Source organism: Carassius auratus, unplaced genomic scaffold, assembly GCF_003368295.1.
Source record: "Carassius auratus strain Wakin unplaced genomic scaffold, ASM336829v1 scaf_tig00026001, whole genome shotgun sequence".
Taxonomy (NCBI): domain Eukaryota; kingdom Metazoa; phylum Chordata; class Actinopteri; order Cypriniformes; family Cyprinidae; genus Carassius; species Carassius auratus.
The window spans coordinates 1-19,259 of record NW_020525476.1 but is presented as its reverse complement, the minus strand read 5'-3'; the positions used below and the strand labels follow the sequence as shown (position 1 = coordinate 19,259).

The following is a 19,259-nucleotide window of genomic DNA, read 5'->3' as shown; positions in this document are numbered from 1 at the left end:
TGGAATGTTGCTGTCACATTACTCTCAGGAAGGAGTGAAGAGACGCAGTAGAATTCTTCAAGATACAGCATTTAAATCATCAACAGGAATGCACAGGAACTAAAAGACATTTAACATTTAGACATTCACATAACGAGCACAGGAACAGGAAGGACAAAATAAGGAAAACAGGAACAAACATGTGACACATCAGCCCACTCCTGCGCCATAATACCATCAGGGAGGGGGCAGGAACCCTGGAGGTTTGTGCAGGACTGGGACAGGGTGGAGGCAAGGAGTGCCTCTAGGATGGATCAGGAAGCCATGGCGGAGCAGGCAGTTTGGGTTGCCATTGCGGATCTGGAAACTCGGGAGTCCAAGGTGGATCTGGAAACTCGGGAGCCCAAGGCGGATCTGGAATCTCGGGAGCCCAAGGCGGATCTGGAATCTCGGGAGCCCAAGGCGGATCTGGAATCTCGGGAGCCCAAGGCGGATCTGGAGACTCGGGAGCCCAAGGCGGATCTGGAGACTCGGGAGGCCAAGGCGGATCTGGAGACTCGGGAGGCCAAGTTGGATCTGGAGACTCGGGAGACCAAGGAGGATCTGGAGACTTGGGAGACCAAGCGGATTCTCCGTGACCTTAGCCAGCTTGGTCATGGTCATGGACATATGCAATCCTCCCCCCACTAAAAAAACCTAGGTACCTTAATGGGTGCTCTGGAGCGAGCTCTGGGGCTGGAGCCGACCCTGGAGCGAGCTCTGGGGCTGACTGGAGATCTGGAGCCAATCTTGGGTGGAACTGGGGATCAGGAGCCCTCCATGTGCTTACCGGGGTCTGGAGCCTGCCGTGGGCTTCATTCGGGAACGGGAGCCCGTCATGGGCTAAAATGGGAATCAGGAGCCCTGATTGATCTGCAGTTCTGTCATGTTACACTCGGGAAAGAGTGAGGAGATGCAGGAGATCTTCAAGATATAACATTTACTCATTAACAGGTATACACAGGAACTAAAAGACATGTAACATTTAGACATTCAACAGCAGACAGTAAACTCAATACAGGGAACACTATTTAAACACACAATACAATGGGACACACTTGGGAACAGATGAACTAATTAGTGAAACACAGCTGGAACTAAATTCACATAATGAGGACAGGAACAGGAAAGACAATATAAGGAAATCAAGAACAAACATGTGACAGTTGCAGTAAAATGGAGTACATTGCATATTTTCACAGTTCGGATATATGCTCAATTAGTAGTGTTCATAGAAATTTTGCTTGCTTCATGTCTAGTGTGATCATGGTTTAAATGTGATTGCATTTTTATTTTCATTAATTAGTTCTTGTTTAACAGTACCAGAGAGACAAGTTGTAATTACATTTCATCTTACCAAGACTTTCCATGTTGTTATTTTGTTTGAAATCAGATTAAGGAGAACAAATTTATCTGTACTTGAGCGATTTGTAAATGCAATGATATTTTGACATATAAATGCAGCTGAGATTCAAAATCACAAAATGATTTTGGCACAGTAATTTAATGATGAGACCACCTGCTTTACGAAGCTCTTTCCATGTTACTAACAGCTGCTGTTTAAAAAGACGTTTAAGAAGAATATTAGAATATGTCCTCGATCACACTGTAGAGAGATGACAGGCAGAGATAAGAACATGGATCATACTTCATGTTTGTTAATTCATTAATTGGAGTGAAAAATCCCCTGCTGCATAAGACACATAATAGTCAGACAGACAACGAGACTATTCATATTTATGGAATATTAGAGTTACTATCCATACATTTTTGGTTTTTAAAATCACTCCTGCGGCCTTACATTCTGTCATTTCCTGTCTGTGATGCCTAATAATTGGCTCCTTGAGGACCACAGGAAGCAATCACTGAGGCATTAACTAATGAGGGTCTAAATGAATGAATAGACACGTGAACACAGAGCAAACTGATTCTCACATACATCTATATGATTCCCCCTAAGGTTTACAAACATTCTCTCTCGAACTTTAAGAAAATTTACTATTGTGAAGTTTTACCACTAGGATTTGACCAAAGGATTCAAAATATGCCACTTCACTCTTGTTTCTCACTATTAAATTATGTGTGATGTACACATTTATTCAGACTGGGAGGTCACTGACACATTAAATAAAGTTCAGCTGCCAACATAACCATTACGACTATACAGTAATTACACATTTCATTTTTTATCTATAGTGACACAGTGCAATGGCTACACACACACATGTGTATATATATATATATATATATATATATATGTGTGTGTGTGTGTGTGTGTGTGTGTGTGTGTGTGTGTGTGTGTGTGTGTGTGTGTGTGTGTAGTGTGTGTGTGTGTGTGTATGCATTGTTCTTGTTCTACATTAGAACTGTCTATTCATCAAATAATTCAGAAAAAACATAATATCAAACACCACAACTGTTTTCACCACTGACAATAAAGACAAATATTTTAATTATTTGTAATTAAAATTGTTGATTTTTTTTCAAGGTCAATTTAAAGTGCATCTCAGAGGTCTGTCCTCTATCATACAGACTTGTTCTAATTCTAACTGCACGTCAATTTTTTCTATAACTGATTTCAAAAGCAATATTTATTCATCCCTCAAACAGTACATTTAATTTTGTGGGGGCTAAAATTGTAGCATAACTGATTTTTTTTTTTTTGTGTGTGTGTGTTTTATTATTAGTAGTGGTAGTCATCAGCACTCTATAGTAGTTAGGGTAAATTTCCATGCACGTCGACTAAAAACAACAACAACAACAGTAATGTTCAGAAGTGGCCATGTCAGAATCCAGATCACAGTCCAGCTACAGTTATAAACACACATGCAACTTACAATAAGTCATACTGTAAAACCCTGAGGAAGTGGTATAATTATGTGAATTTGTGCACCATTGCAGATCTGTGTGCAGCCTATGCTGTACATCTCTGTTTTCTCAGCCTATGCAGAGAGAGAGAGAGAGCGATAGAGAGAAGTCTGAGAGATGGTGAGAAATCGGTGCTAGAGAAGGGGGAATTTAATAAATGAGATCTAATATAGGCGCCGGGCTGGTCTCCTAGCAACCCAACAGAGCCCTGTCTGCCGAGGGCTGTGTGAAGACCTCCTTCAGCCGTATACTGAGACGACCCATAGAGCACTGCATCCCCTCCCTCTCTGTTGCTTTCGTGTAGCTCTAGTGCTGTACTTCTAGAAGGGAAAACACACTCCCACAGATTAACCTCATATCTGTGTGTGACTCAGAGAGGAGACTCGCAAGGTTGAACAGTTTGTGGTATCTGTTTTTTTTGGTATGACGCATCTCAGGTGTTCTTAAAAGTAAACTAAATAGCTCACTGCCTTGGGTAAACACCACACAGTCTGGAGCATGAATAATATGAAAATGCAATAGAAAAAATGAATTAATGAATAAGTTTTTGAGTTTTTGTCCATAAAAATTAAAGTTGATGGGGATTCTGTTTGAGCTGTAAAAGGTTATGTTTCAATGAAGTAACTTGTCTAAGGACAATCCCTAAGGAAAAATAAAAATAGACATAATGGCACGAATGTTAAAGTGCAGTTCGGGTATTGAAATGAATGTAAATAGTGTAGCCCTGATAATTTTCGAAATATTAGAAATATTTGAATTCCTGTCCTTCTAATCTCATTTCTGTCTAGGAGAAAGAAAACAGATTTTCTTTTTTTTCCAGTGGGCTGTTTGGAAGTGTATAGCTGCTTCTGAAAGCATGCACTCTACATTTAATAAGGCTGGACATAAAACCAACTATATTTTGTGAAAGTATGTTTCTATGTAGTATGAATTCAATCTGGACATGCTACATCGACCATGTTGGCACATGTTGTCATGTGACCTACAAAATCATAACATCATATTGGCCTCGTGAAATGACCATCAAATGTGCACTTAATTTTGTAAAACCAGCATGTGATCCAGGAATATTTTGCCTAGCTTTTTATATACTGTGAATATACTACTCCTTAAAGTGGGGGTGAAATGCTCGTTTTCACTCAATATCCTGTTAATCTTGAGTACCTATAGAGTAGTACTGCATCCTTCATAACTCCAAAAAGTCTTTAGTTTTATTATATTTATAAGAGAAAGATAGTCTGTATCGATTTTTCCCGGAAAAACACGACCGGCTGGAGGCATGACGTGTGGGCGGAGCTAAAGAATCACGAGCGCCAGTAGGCTATTGCGTTGAGAGCATGTGGACGCTGTGACATTACCCTGAGGAATAAAACATCATCCAAAACAAACCATGGCTAACAGTCAGATTCAGCTGTTTATTTATGATCCAGAATCAGATCCCGAGGCTGAAATTTAACAAAGAGCAGCAGCAGCAATGACTACAGCAGGACATCTCTATGTGGTATGTATTGAAACTGTATATATTTGCTTAGCGGTTTTGGAAAATGAAAAGTTCCACTTTATGTTGTCTTTTTTTTTTTTTTAAAGTGTACATGTGGAAAAGTGCAGTTTGATGACAACATCGCATGCTGTTTACTTGATGTGCTTACACGCCGATAGCTAAGTTAACAACACAGAGATATTTTAAGCAGTTTTACTCACCGCCTGCGGTTCCAACACACGATTGTGACCCTTTTTCGTTGGGATTGCATCATCCTTAAGAAATAAACAATGTGCAAATCCAGCATCGAACTGGGCCTTGTTTGTAAAACAAGCATCTTCGAAATGCAGGGAACAAACAAAAACACTTGCACAACTCCGTCGATGCTTTGTAAAAATAAACTCCATCCACTGGTCCCTTAATGCTGTTTTTTTTTTTTTTTTTTTGGTAATCTGTGCAGGGTTGTCTTGCCCTGGCAACCAAAAACACACTTCTTTTGTGACAATTCGGTCTCTCGCTCTGATCAGTGAATGTCTCTGCAATGCTCTGCTCTAAGGTAGCGCTTGCTCTTCCGGGAGAAGTGCCTTAGGACCCATATAAGGAAATTCCGCTCCATCTAACGTCACACAGACCCATACTCGAAAAAAACTTTCCGAAACTTGTGACAAACCAGAAGAGGTATTTTTGGAACAAAAATACTCCTTCAAACGTACAAATTAATTTTTGAAACTTTGTCCATGTTTAGCATGGGAATCCAACTCTTTAACAGTGTAAAAAACTCAGTATGCATGAAATAGCATTTCACCCCCCCTTTAAACATACTGGCTTTCACATCTCTAAAATAGTGTATAATTTAAAGTTCTCTATCTAAAATAAGCTTGTTCTCATATTCATATTTACTACTTTTGAGAAGCTTGAGGTCAGTAAGAGTTTTATTAAATGATTCATTGAATAGATTCAAATTATAAGTGACGTGACATTTAGCCAAGTATGGTGACCCATACTCAGAATTTTTGCTCTGCATTTAACCCAGTCAATGGGCACACACACTGTGAACACACACCCAGAGCAGTGGGCAGCCATTTATGCTGCGGCGCCCGGGGAGCAGTTGGGGGTTCGGTGCCTTGCTCAAGGGCACCTAAGTTGGGGTATTGAAGGTGGAGAGAGAACTGTACATGCACTCCCCCCACCCACAATTCCTGCCCGCCCGAGACTCGAACTCACAACCTTTCGATTGCCAGTCCAACTCTCTAACCATTAGGCCACAAATTATAAAATATCATATAAAATATAAAAAAAAAATATAAAATTATAATAATACACTGATAAATATTATTTTGTGGTGAAGTAAATACTACAGAAAAACAAATGTAATTTTAACATGAAAAAGTTAGTTCAGGCCATGATTCAAATACATAAATAAATAAATTCTATATTAGTGCTCAATTCAAGCTATCAAAAATTTAATCTTAAATATCAATATTATAAAATTAAATAAAACCTACTCAGCTTTTCTGTTGCTGGTGTTATATACTTTGCTGCATTTTTGATCAAATAAACATAGCATTGGTGAGCATTAAAATAAATAAATAATAAAAAATCTTACCAAGCCCCTCTGAACTGTATTGTACTCGTACTGAGCTAAAATCAATAAAATGAATAAAACAGCTATGTATTTTTATGTAAATAGACACACACAGTGTCTGTTGCATTTTATTAGGGAAAAAAAATATTTTCATGCCTCATCAGCAAATATTTGTGATTCAGACTCACACATCTAATACTCCACACACCACAAGACTATCATGTACTTTCATGTGCTGTTTACATTAATTCAGCAAAGCACTCATGGTCATTTAGTGTTACCACTTGCACAGGAAGTTGAGTTATAAAGTGCTTCCTGTGGGTTGAGCTAGGGTTCATATTATTGATGTAGCGGATATTATAATGGCTTTACTTTGCCCTTGATACTTAACTGCATTGACTCTATAGTCAGTGTCAGTAAGTGTATGTGAATTAACTGCTTGGACTCTGAGTGTGTGTGTGTGTGTGTGTGCGTGTGTGTGTTAGTCAGGGTGGTAACATCCCTGCAGTGTTACATTGTGCCCTCTTGTGGATATGAACAGACATTATGTACAGACCTTCAGAATGGCGACTTTTGGACACTAAGAACATACCTTATCAGTAGCTTTTGATAAAAGCCTAAAATATCTCCATAAAAAGAGTGTTAAAAATGCATAAGAAATACTTAAACATTGCCATAGAATAACTATTTTTTGGTTCCACAAAGAACCATTCAGACAAAGGTTCTTTAAAGAACCATCTCTTTCTTACCTTTTTAAAATCTGAAGAACCTTCTTTCCCACAAATAAGCTTTTTTGAAACAGAAATGTTCTTTTTGGAACCATATAGTTTTGTTCCTATAGCTCAAGTGGTAGGTTGGGGGTCTGAATCCCGGGGAACACATGTTCGGAAAAATTGTTAGCCTGAATGCAATGTAAGTCGCTTTGGATAAAAGTGTCAGCTAAATGCATAAATTTGATTTAAATTTAATTTAGAACAAAAGGTTAATCTATGGCATTGAGTAGCACCTTTATTTTTAAGAGTGTAATTTATGACCTGTAAATCATGGAAGCATTTTCTACCTGCTGTGTCATAACGGTCTCCAGGCAACGATTGGGCCACAGAGTCATGACAAGTGTTTTTGGACAGAGGGCAGGTGTCCTCAAGAGACTCATAAAAGAAGTTTATTATTATTAAAATTAACAAGAGACCTCTGAGTTGGCACATGAAAAACAGATTTGTCAAAACTGGAAAAATATAAACCCGAACAAATGCTATTTGCAAAATCTTTCTGACAACCTCAATTTAATAAAAAAAAATACTAATACTGACATTAAATCAATGTTCCTTAAAAAAAAAAGGCTATTTATCACTGAATGTTTATCACTTTATCACTAAATATTGACTTTTATTTTGCCTGAATACTTAACAGACTGCCTGAGGCTCAGTATCTTTTTATCAAATTTGTGAAAACTGTAACACCAGCCTGCAGGAAAAGATAAGTGCAAGATGGATTTTTAAATGGATGAGTATATAGCTAAATGTTTTGGAAATTGCGGCACTTAAAACGATTTTGCGGGAATCTTACATGAAAAAGTTCAGGTTACATTAAGTGAAGCGCGTAATGTGTACTCCATGACCAGAGAACACATGCTTTCTGTTGCTTCATTCAAGAGCTTGGTTCACGCATGCTAATATCTCTGGCATCATAAGACCTTATTTAGAGTAAGAGTGACTGTCAGGCACTTCTGTAAGTGAGTTTTGAATGAGTAATGTGTAGATCTGTTCTGCTCGAGTTTCAAAGGGTTCAGTCCAATTGGTAAAAAAAAAAAAAAAAACCTTTCAAAATAATGATTCACTGACAAACCAGAAATCACTCATGACCGTTTGCATTAGGCTATGGAGAACATGTAAAATTGTTGTAAATGATGCTCTTTTTCTTGTCCAGACCAATTGTTTCGCTTCATAATACCACAATATATCATCAGGAACCAAAAGTATTAATTTAATGTTCCTTGAATAGGTTTTTTTTTTTTTTTCATTTTATAAATCACCAAGGACCACGGTTTCAGCTAAAAAATATTTTTGGCCCGAGGGTGAGTAAACAGTAAATCTTTATTTTTGGGTGAACCATCCCTTTAAATTCTATATAAATAAAACTAATATTTACTAAAAAACTTAGAATATAAACATAAAAGTAAAAAGTCAGTAGTGGTGCAAACAAACATCTGGTTTTGAAATCAAGTGTTTTCCAGACTCTCGGATCCAAAATTAGGATGCAGTAAAGATAATGCGCTGACATGCGCAAGCTAATGTTGAGATACACACTTCTGCAGAAAGCCATGTTTGAGGAGCTCCTGACAGGAAGTACCTTCATCATCACTCTTCAGCTTATTGTTTCACACACATGAAGTATCTTCTGGCTGAAATCCTCTGGCTGGTCAGCATACACATAATGTATGGCCTAAAACTAATGCATGTCAATAAGAAGTTTAACATTAGTTAAACAGTACACAGGCACAGCATAATATTAACAAGAACAACATATGTGTATCAGAAGAGCCATAATAAATAATAATAAACTGTGGGTGTTTATTTTGAACCACTGCCAGAGATGGTGATGTAAAAGCAATATTCTCTCTTGTCTCTTTTTGTATAACTAAATTTCCAAATAATTCAAAGATTTCACGAAGGCATTTTAAAACTGAAAAAAACCTTGTTCAGGCTTGTCCAGACCCAAATCAGATTTTTGTGCCAATCTGATTGAAATCCAAATATTTAGATTATCTGAAAGGCAACAAACTACATGAAATTAAATTTTTGAAAATCCATTTTGAACTACATTAGCCTCGTTCAGACTGTCAGCCCAAATCCAATTTGGGCAAATATGAATAGAATCTGGTTTAAGTAACTGACTGTCCACACAGTGAATTTCAACTGATCCATATAAGCACTCTTTAATGTTTAACTCGAAAAGGATTTGCAAATATTGGATTTCATGTATTTTGTTGCCTTTTTCAGGCATATGATCTTTCTAAATATGATCAGATTTCAATCAGATTCACCAAAAAGTTGGATTTGGGCAGACAGACAAAAGTCGGATTATTGGGTGGCTGGCAGTCAACATATAATGAATGCAAGAATACTGTTACTGCGAATATATGACACATGGTATGATTTCTTCTAATAATCCCATATATTCAAATAAGTTGCCAGTAGGGGTGCAGCGGATCGTAGAAGAGCCGTAATCCTTACGGAGCAGGCCCCACTGTTCAGCACGGAATACCGTCGCAAGAGCTGTGCCAAGTGTGCGACTACACAGGGCCTCTCGCCTCTAGAGGGCCTCGCTCCTGGCCTGCATTTAAGTCAGTTCACTTTTATTTATTCAGTGATGTCATCTCTGTTCAGTTTAAAAAGTATCTGTGCAATCAAGTCAATGATATCGCTGTAGATGAAGTGACACCTACAAAGCAAGAGGTGACGGCAGCAAGGAACCGAAACTCCATCGGTGACAGAATGGTGAAAATAACCTTGGGAGAAACCAGGCTCAGTTGAGGGGCCAGTTCTCCTCTGACCAGACGAAACCAGTAGTTCAATTCCAGGCTGCAGCAAAGTCAGATTGTGCAGGAGAATCATCTTGTCATTTATGTCTATTTTTTTTTAGTTTTTACACCCATTCTGACATTTAAAAGACTATAATAGACATAACTGATATAGACAGTATAAGACCGTGTTAAAAATGTTTAACGCTGTTTGTTGTTAGGATTACAAAAAGTTGTAAAAGTGTTTTTAGGCTGGTCTGCCTCAGTGGTCCAAAAGCGCTCGTCAATGTTTAATTGATTGAGATGGCCAATCAAATCAAAGAAGGCGAGTCTTACTGTCACTGTCATAACACAACGACAGTTCGTGGAAAGATGTAGTAGCCTACTTTATTAGAAAACCGTTTTATGATAGAAATCAGGGGCGTAGCGTCTGCATATGGGTCGGGCGTATTGGGGGCCCGCCGAGCCGAGGAGGAACCTTTAATCTGACCCGAGGACATGTCTTTTTATTCCCTCTCTCTCTCTCTGTCTCTCTCTCTCTCTCTTTGTCTTCCCCTTTACACATCTGCTGTTGCAGCAAATAGGCCAGTACAGGTTTGGAACATTTTATGTTTTTAAAATTCAATTTTTTTTTAAAGCAAAGACCAAGCGGCCAGTGGCGAACTGAGTTGAGCATATGTTTGATCAATTGAGCCTTTTCAAATCAACATGACTTGCCTAAAATAAAATCTATAGACATAAAACACTTCACACAATTCACAATATTAATTAAAAAAACTAGATAAACGTGTTCTTTTAGATGCATATGAGTTACAGTTGTTTGCGCGGAAAGTGTAAGCTGAAGCGCGCTTTGCAGGACATGGAGGCCCCAGCACAATCACTTGCATTTTTTTTCTTAAGAGTAGAATCTTAACATATGCTATAATTTTTCCAAATAAAGGTAAGAGTAATACATCATTCGGAATTGTAAAGGGTTTACTTTTATTTCTGTGCACACACAATATTATCAAGTCTGTGCTTTTGTAAAATAAGGTAAACAAACAGAATGCGCTTTCTGTCATCTTGGTCTTGGGCAGGAGCGCTTCACAATAAATGATGAACCGAAACTCAGTGAATACTTGCCTCCTCACAGACATGATAAATATATTTAATAGAATGCTTTAAATACTTTGAAATGAAATAATTTAAATCGAAAACAAAAACACTTTGATTAAGTAGGCTAATCCATAAAGATGCATTTCTCTCTAAAGGTGCGCGTCCTCAAGAGATGGTGAGTCAGTATCGTCAACTTTATTTTGTGACACTGACTGAAAAAATACTAGTTCATAAATAAATATTTTTTTAAATCTACATAGTATTTTTTTTATTTTTTTTTATTGGTGTTTGGGGTTCTGCCAAGATTGTGTTTGCATGCAGTTCAAATAGCCTCCGTGGCACGTTGAAAAATAATAACTAAATAAGATTGTCAGAATATTTTTAAGGATAATGTCAAAATAACAATAACAAAATCGTGTTATATTGCATGAAGTTAATGTGAAAATTCCACCTATAGGCTTCTCCACAAAAAAAATAAAAATAAAAAAAAAAACCTGTCATTTGATTGATTTCATGAAACATTCGTTTGTAATAAATTCTTATCTTTTTTACATGTATTCATAAATCAAATATTTATTCATGTTTATTCCGTGCTGCAAATATTAAAGAGAGACATATCATTGATTTACTTGCTGCTTGAACTAACACGAATGTAGTCATTTCACTACAAATTTAAGTTTAAGAGTGTAAAACCACATTTATTGTTTGTAGTATTTTATTATAAAGTTGACAGAAGGCTGACACTTTGTGTTTTAATATAAGTAACAAAGCACAAAGCTTATTGTGATTATTGGGTGGCTTGCTTGCTAAATGATGAATGGACTTGAAAATGTTAAATATTATTTCCAAGCATTTATACCGTAAATAAAACAGCTTGTGAATACACATAACGTTAATCACTACCAAAAAATAAACAATAAGTTAACCGAGTTAGAGCCAATGACATTTGTCATAAATGAACATGACAAGAGAAGTTGCATTTTTGACTATTAGACATACGAATAAGAGTGAATGTGAACATTTAAAAAATATATATTATTTTTTTTTAAATAGTGTTAATTGATTACTACTTCATATGAAGAGCTCAGATGCAAAAGCCACTAAGTCCCTTTGGAAATTTTTGTCTTAAGTGAACTGAAACAGATGACCAGAAATCAGATGTGTGTCAGCGTTAGGTCCGTGCATTTGGTCTCAAAGAGACAGCAGCCAATAAATACCTGTATAAAACCACAGCTCTAACAAAAATGAATCTGTATTTAACTTAATTTAACAGCGAGCAATATTGTGTTAAACTTAATTATTACATTTCTGCACCTAAATTCTGATATTTGTAACTTTGATTTGTTGTTTTCATCTATGCTTATAATTTGTGTAATTTTTCTTGTTTATTACTAACGTTATTATTTAAGTTAGTCATTTTACTGTGGTATAGAAGGATTAAAGAAAGTGATTTTTTTGCTGATCCAAAAAATGATCCAATCCATGACTCAAAATCTGTATATGATCTGAACCATGAATTCTTTATCTGTTTCACCACTAGTTGCCAGGGCACCAGAATTTCTCCCGTTGCTCCCAGTCCGTGCCATTTGCATGTGCAATATAGGCTATAATCTCAAAATATTATACCTTAAATTTCGATATTGCTATGACTTAATTCTCGCTATTTTGACTTCAATCTCAAAATACTTATCAATACTTTGGGAATTTCACAATTTTTCTCAAAATATTTAAAATTTTTACTCTTGTAATTTTCTCGACTTTAATCGTGTATTTGTTTTTTTGTTTTTTATGTGGCACCGTTTTGCAAATGCATTCATCTGTGTGATGTTGCAAAGATAAAGTATCTTTTAATAATACCTATAACTGTTATCTTAAAGAATCAAGAAAGGAAATGTGAAAGTCTCTATGAGTGACAGTGTTTGTTGAGCAGTGAATGGAGAACTCACAGTGAATGGAGAACTCTACATGGGAGTTTGGCCTCATTTCTTTGATTGAATTGCCGGAGTGGCCATCTATGCTGGAGCGTGAGCCATATATCACCATAATGGGGATGTCGCTGTGAATCAGGTCAGTTCTCTGCAGCATGGGCATCTTTGCCCAGCCATACGGAATGGTTATGTTTTTAAAGGCTGTTTCACCCCTAAACATTTTTAATCATAACAAAGAACAGACCATTATGAGCCTTTCAACATTAACACATATATGTGACCCTGGACCACAAAACCAGTCTTAAGTGTACATTTTTATTGAGATTTATACATCATCTGAATAAGCTTTCGATCGGTGTATGGTTTGTTAGGATCAGACAATATTTGGCAAAGAACTATTTGAATATCTCGATTCCGATGGTGCCAAAAAAATTCTAAATGCTGAGAAAATCACCTTTAAAGTTGTCCAAATTAAGTTTTTAGCAACGCATATATTACTAATCAAAAAATATACAAAATATCTTCAGAAAACATGATCTTTACTTAATATCCTAATGATTTTTGGCATAAAAGAAAAACACTTTTTTTGACCATACAGTGTTTTTTTTATTTTTTTTTATTTTAATTTTTTTATTTTTTTTTGCAGCTATTTCTACAAATATACCCCAGCAACTTAAGGTTTTGGTCCAGGGTCACATGTATCTTGTACAAGACTATTTACAGCAAAAGTATAATATAGATAGACAGATAGATAGATTAGGTACCTTGGACTTTGGACATTAATTTGGTAAATATCTTCTGTCACTCTGTTGTCATTAAATATAGCTGCAAATTTCCTTTTGAAGTATAGTCTCAGAGTCTGCACAAGTGTGGGACCTACAGAACAATGTAAAACACACATCTGTAAAAACAAAACTTTCATCACTTTCAACATTTAACACTTTCAACTATGTTAATATATATTCCACAGAACTATGCAAATTTACCTAAAAGAAAATCTGCAAATATAATGTGAAAAACTTAAATTCTGTCTGGGCTTGCTTGTGATGTTACAATCATCCTGAGTGAGGGGATTTCTGGGGATGAGGTTATGCCACTCCTGAAATACTGGGGACTTTCTGCCCAGGGGATATTATACTATTCTAGCACTCAAATAAAATGGTGACACATACTTTTTAGACTGATCTCAAATTAAGATACAACATGATCTAACATCATGTAAATATAGGAAAAGAGAGAAAGAGACAATACATATTATCCTAGATTAGTTATTTAAAAGCTAGCTTGATAAAATATGATTAGAACATCATGATTAATATTAATATTAGTGCTGTCAAATGATTAATTGCATCCAAAATAAACGTTTTTGTTTGCATGATGTATGTGTGTGTTCTGTGTATATTTATTATGTATATATAAATACACACTCATAAAGAATATATTTAAAAAACATTTACATGTCAATATGTATAACCATATAATTTATCTCATAAATAAAATTATTTAATATATAAACATAACATATCTTTCTGAAATATATAAATAATAAATACACACATACATATATTATGTAAACAAAAAACTTTTATTTTGTATGCGATTAATTGTTTGACAGCATTAATTAATCTATGAACTTCAGAACACAAATATTCAGATCCTAGAAAATTCTAGGGTTATTGCAAAAGCTAATTTCCTCTTGCAAAACAATTTTACTGCAGCATATACACAGAAGGCAATGTAATTAAGCTATGAGATATGAGGCAGGTCTGAGGTACGATAAGAGACATGCTCCAATTACTAAGGGAATAATTTCAGTGAAATTTCTTGGCTAAATCTGTCCCTGGGTTTTATTAATGACAGTCTTTATCAAATACTGTTCCACATCATTTAAGATATACAAGCACATCTTGAGCCCTAAGCTATCATTTCTCTTTCTCTCATTAATACGTTTATTACATTTGATTTGCACTCTCAGATTAGAGTATATCTTACCTAAAGGCCCAGCAAATCTGAGACCGGCGAGAGGGTTGAAAGGGCTCAGCATTGCCCCTATAGATTTGATCCACACAGGAATGGGTCTATCTCGGTCTCCTGTGTCAGGACGCTCTGGAAAACCCCTCCACCAGAATCAGGTGCTTTACTCTGGACAGTGCGTAAAAAGAAGGAAATACTGTAATAAGTCTATGGCATATTTTCAATCACAGTTTCACCTACCACAGCAGTTACAACTAGATACACCTATCAAATTTTTTATTTTTTTAGTAGTCATCTGTGCATTTTTATTTATAATAAAAATACAAATATTGGTTGAATAGGTTAGAAGCAAAACTACACTCATGGAAACAGCAATTCTAATGCCGTTGAAATCTGATGCTAACAAAAATAGTTTCAAATCAAATTCTGAGGTCAAACTGCTGACAGACAAAAGGTTGTGGGATATGGAGAAACAGGAAGGATGTGAAGAAAAGTGGTTTGCATCCTGAGTGCACAATTACAACAGCACAAAGAAATTAGTTTCTATTCATCAAAGGGCTGATTGAAAATCTAATTTTAATTTGAAACAGAACTGTAAATGTTTGAATTTAAATTGACAGAAATAGAACTACAATCGGGGGAAAATACTCATAATGGCTATATGTTTAGTTTTTAATAATGTATTTCATTTTTCAGTATGGATTATGCAAAAACATTCACATCGCAATGGATTTGCAAAAATATTAGACAATATTAATGTGTGGAATATCATGTCAAAATTCATATTACTATATTTAACATATTAACTTAATGTTATGGACCACAGAGGAAACAACAGTTTGTTTACACTATGCTCTATTTCACCCCATATGCCAATATTTATTTTATCAAATACAAATTGTTTGATGCTGTGTTAAAGTAACACTACACTTTAAAAAGAAAAGAAAAAGAAAATAGGCTCATTTTCCAACTCCCCTATGTTACAAACTCGCCAGGTTCCACCTCCACGCAATCACTACGCATGCCATCACCGGAATACTGATCACATCCACCTTATCCTCATCACCACCCAATCACCTCAGCACCTTAAAAACCACACACACGCACTCAGTCATTGTACGGTCACGTTCGCGACAAGGTCATTCCTGTATGCTTACTCTAAGGACTAACTCCTCTTCTACTTACCTCTCTTCAGCAATTCTCAGAAGACCCAGATCCCCAGTGTGCGTGTGTGGTTCACCTTCACCCCAGGACGTCTTCACCCAGCCTGCACGGATCCATCCTATCACTCATCCCTCACTACCTGCTCCTCTGCTTGTCTCTGTGTCAATAAACATCTTTATCTGTTACTCCTCAGCCTCCTGAGTGATCCGTAACAGATGACCGGACCATCACCGCCAGGCACAAGCATGAGCCTCACGGACCCCTTTCAAGATCTGGTTGATGCACTCCGAAGAACACTCATGGCTACACCTGCATCCCCAACACCAGCGAGCACTTCTGCCGACCATGTCAGCACTTCCTCACATCCCATTCACGCCAGTCCGATGGCCCGGCCAGCGCCCTACTCTGGTTCGGTGGAGGAATGCAGCGGTTTCCTCCTACAATGTTCGCTGGTCCTGGAGATGCAACCGCACTTATACCCTACTGAGAGATCAAAGGTAGCCTTTGTTATTTCACAGCTGCAAGGTAAAGCACTATTGTGGGTAGATTCTATATGGACTGAAAATAACCCAGTTATCCATTCTTATTCTAACTTCATCGACCATTTCCGTGAAGTTTTTGGAAGACCTGCTTGGGACTCTTCCATTGGTGAGAAGCTGTATAATCACTGTATAAAAGTCCACACTATCACCGGCAAACCGTTAAGCAGGAGATGCGTGAGCCATAATGTGGGTCCCATATCTCTCCAAACTGGACTACTCCACCACGTGGGAAATCCATCTTCTGGTTCTGGAGGAATCCACCGCTGATGTGACTCTAGGGCACCCGTGGTTGGACCAGCACAATCCGGTTATTTCCTGGAACACAGCAAAGTCCTGAAGTGGGACGAGGCCTGTTTCAAAACCTGTATCTCCGGTTGTCCAGTTCCAGTCACACCTTCCCCTGAACAACTTCCAGTCTATTCCACATCTATAGAGAGCCCAGTGGAAAACCAGTCCATCACAATCCCTCACTGCTACGACCCCTTCAGTGACGTCTTCTGCCCCAAACGGGCCTCCAGGCTGCCTCCACACCGGCCGTGGAACTGTGCTATAGATCTGCTGCCGGGTGAACCAGTGCCTAAAGGAAGGATATATCCCCTATCCATTCCTGAGGAGAAGGCCATGGAGGATTACATCTAGGAGGTTCTGGCCCAGGGTTATATTCGTCCATCGACCTCCCCTGCTGCTTCGAGCTTTTTCTTTGTCGAGAAGGACGGAGGTTTGAGACCATTCATTGATTACCGGGCTCTCAATAACATTACAGTGAAGTTCAGGTATCCAATTCCCCTCATCCCAGCTGCCTTGGAACATCTCCGTGGTGCCATTGTATTCACCAAGTTGGACCTCCACAGCGCCTACAACCTCATCCGGATACGTGAGGGGGATGAGTGGAAGACCGCCTTCATCACCCCTACTGGCCATTTACGAATATTGTGTGATGCCCTATGGACTTGTTAACATTCCATGTTTCTCTCCTTAAACCTCACCATCCTTCTGTCTCTCCCTCCACAGAACCTGGCGAAGCCGAAGCCCCCCTCCACTCCTCCTAGACGACGGCACAGCCTACACGGTCAGTGACATCCTGGACTCCCGGTGGCGTGGTGGACAACTGGAATACCTAGTGGACTGGGAAGGATACGGTCCAGAGGAAACATTCCTGGGTTACCCACGCAACGACATGCTGGATCCTACCTTACTCGATACCTTCCACTCCAATCATCCTGACCGACCAGCTCCCAGGGGAAGAGGACGTCCACCACGTCGTCGGGGTCCCCGGCCCTCAGGAGCAGGCTGTGGGGAGGGGGGTACTGTTACAAAACGCCAGGTTCCACATCGCAATCACTATGCATGCCCTCACGTTCGCGACAAGGTCATTCCTGTATGCTTACTCTATGGACTAACTCCTCTTCTACTCCTCTCTCCAGCGATTCTCTGAAGACCCAGATCCCCAGTGTGGATGTGTGTGGTTCCCTTCACCCCAGGACATCTTCACCCAGCCTGCACGGATCCATCCTATCACTCATCCCTCACTACCTGCTCCTCTGCTTGTGTCTGTGTCAATAAACATCTTTATCTGTTACTCCTCAGCCTCCCAAGTGATCCGTTAACACCCTAGAGTTAACAGTTGATTTTTACAGTTTTTGAATCCATTCAGCTGATCTCCAGGTCTGGCAGTTGCACTTTAAGCCTAGGTAGCATACAGTAGATCATTGAATCTGATTAGAACATTAGCATCTCGCTCAAAAATGACCATCGAGTTTCTATATTTTTCCTATTTAAACTGGACTTAGTCATTTTTTAGCGAAACGCTAACGGTCTAATCAGATTCAATGATCTATGCTAAGCTAAGCTAAAAGAGCTACCCCAGACCCAGAAGATTGGATTAGAAAATGGTAAAACTCACCTTTTAACTCTAGAGGAGTAGAAAAATGAGACTGTTTTAAAAAAAAAGTGGAGTGTTCCTTTAATTGTTTTGAGTAATAAGTGTACTAATTAGTTAGATATTTTAAAATTAAGCGAATAAATGGCCAAAATTTTTCACAGTTAATAATGTAATTTGTTTTGTCTTAAAACTTGAGTTAATGATGTAACTGTGTTAAAGTTTTTTGAATTTCCAATGCATTAACAAAACTCACGAAATGTCAAATCTAACATTCTGGTCATTTGGCTAAAACTCCATTGTCAGGACCATTATTATATTGTTTATGATTCACGAAAAAATACCCATTAAAGATGCAACAACCTTTAATTAATGACATCTGTGACTTTTTGTTAATTAATCAAAAGTACTTTAATGCTAAAATTTGCTTGTACATTTTAAGTATTTATTTAGAATCATAATAAATATATTTAATTGAACATGTGCTCTTTTTATTTTTCTTTAGTTACAAACATGGCTGGGTATGTGATTGTGTAGGTTCAGCCAGATATCCTACTAAGTTATGATACCTAAATATGCCTAACATAATCATACTTTCCAGACCCAGTTCTCCCTCCACTGCTCAATGGACTCCACGAGTAATTGTAAGTTTTGAGCTGTCACAAGTCGGTCACACTCATCACAATACACTCCCTCACCTGAATATTAATCACCAGCACCTGTTCACCATTCAATCACCAATCTTCCCCAGCACTATATAAGCACACACCTCGGATCCTCAGTTGTCCGAACTTGTGACTGATCAGCGGAACTAGCCCCTGGTAAGTTACTTGAGTTGACTCCTGTTAATACTTACCTATTGTGTTTACCTTCTCTCTCTTATCTGCCTTATCTACCCCATAGCTCCAGTCTCTCTCTAGTGTTACTTCGATCAAACCTCAACTACTCACCATCGCCGAGGTGTGTGCTCACCATCCTCCACTCTGGACACCCCAACTGACAACTCTTGTCACCCCATCCGGCAAGTACATGAACTGATTGTAAGGATCCTCATTACATTTCCATTTACTACTCACCCACTGTCATATTCTGCCTGCTTCAATAAAATAACCAGTCCATTTGTTACAGAAAATCGGACCCATAAAGGCTAATGATGAGCAAGCCCGATCCATTCCAAGAACGCCGCGGCAGTAACTGACACCTCAC

At 37.9% G+C, this 19,259-nt stretch overlaps 1 pseudogene; it reads right to left on the bottom strand.

The window, feature by feature from the left end:
• Positions 1–8,315: 8,315 nt before the first annotated feature.
• LOC113078564 (1-acylglycerol-3-phosphate O-acyltransferase ABHD5-like) lies at positions 8,316–19,139 on the bottom strand (annotated as a pseudogene).
• Positions 19,140–19,259: the final 120 nt, after the last annotated feature.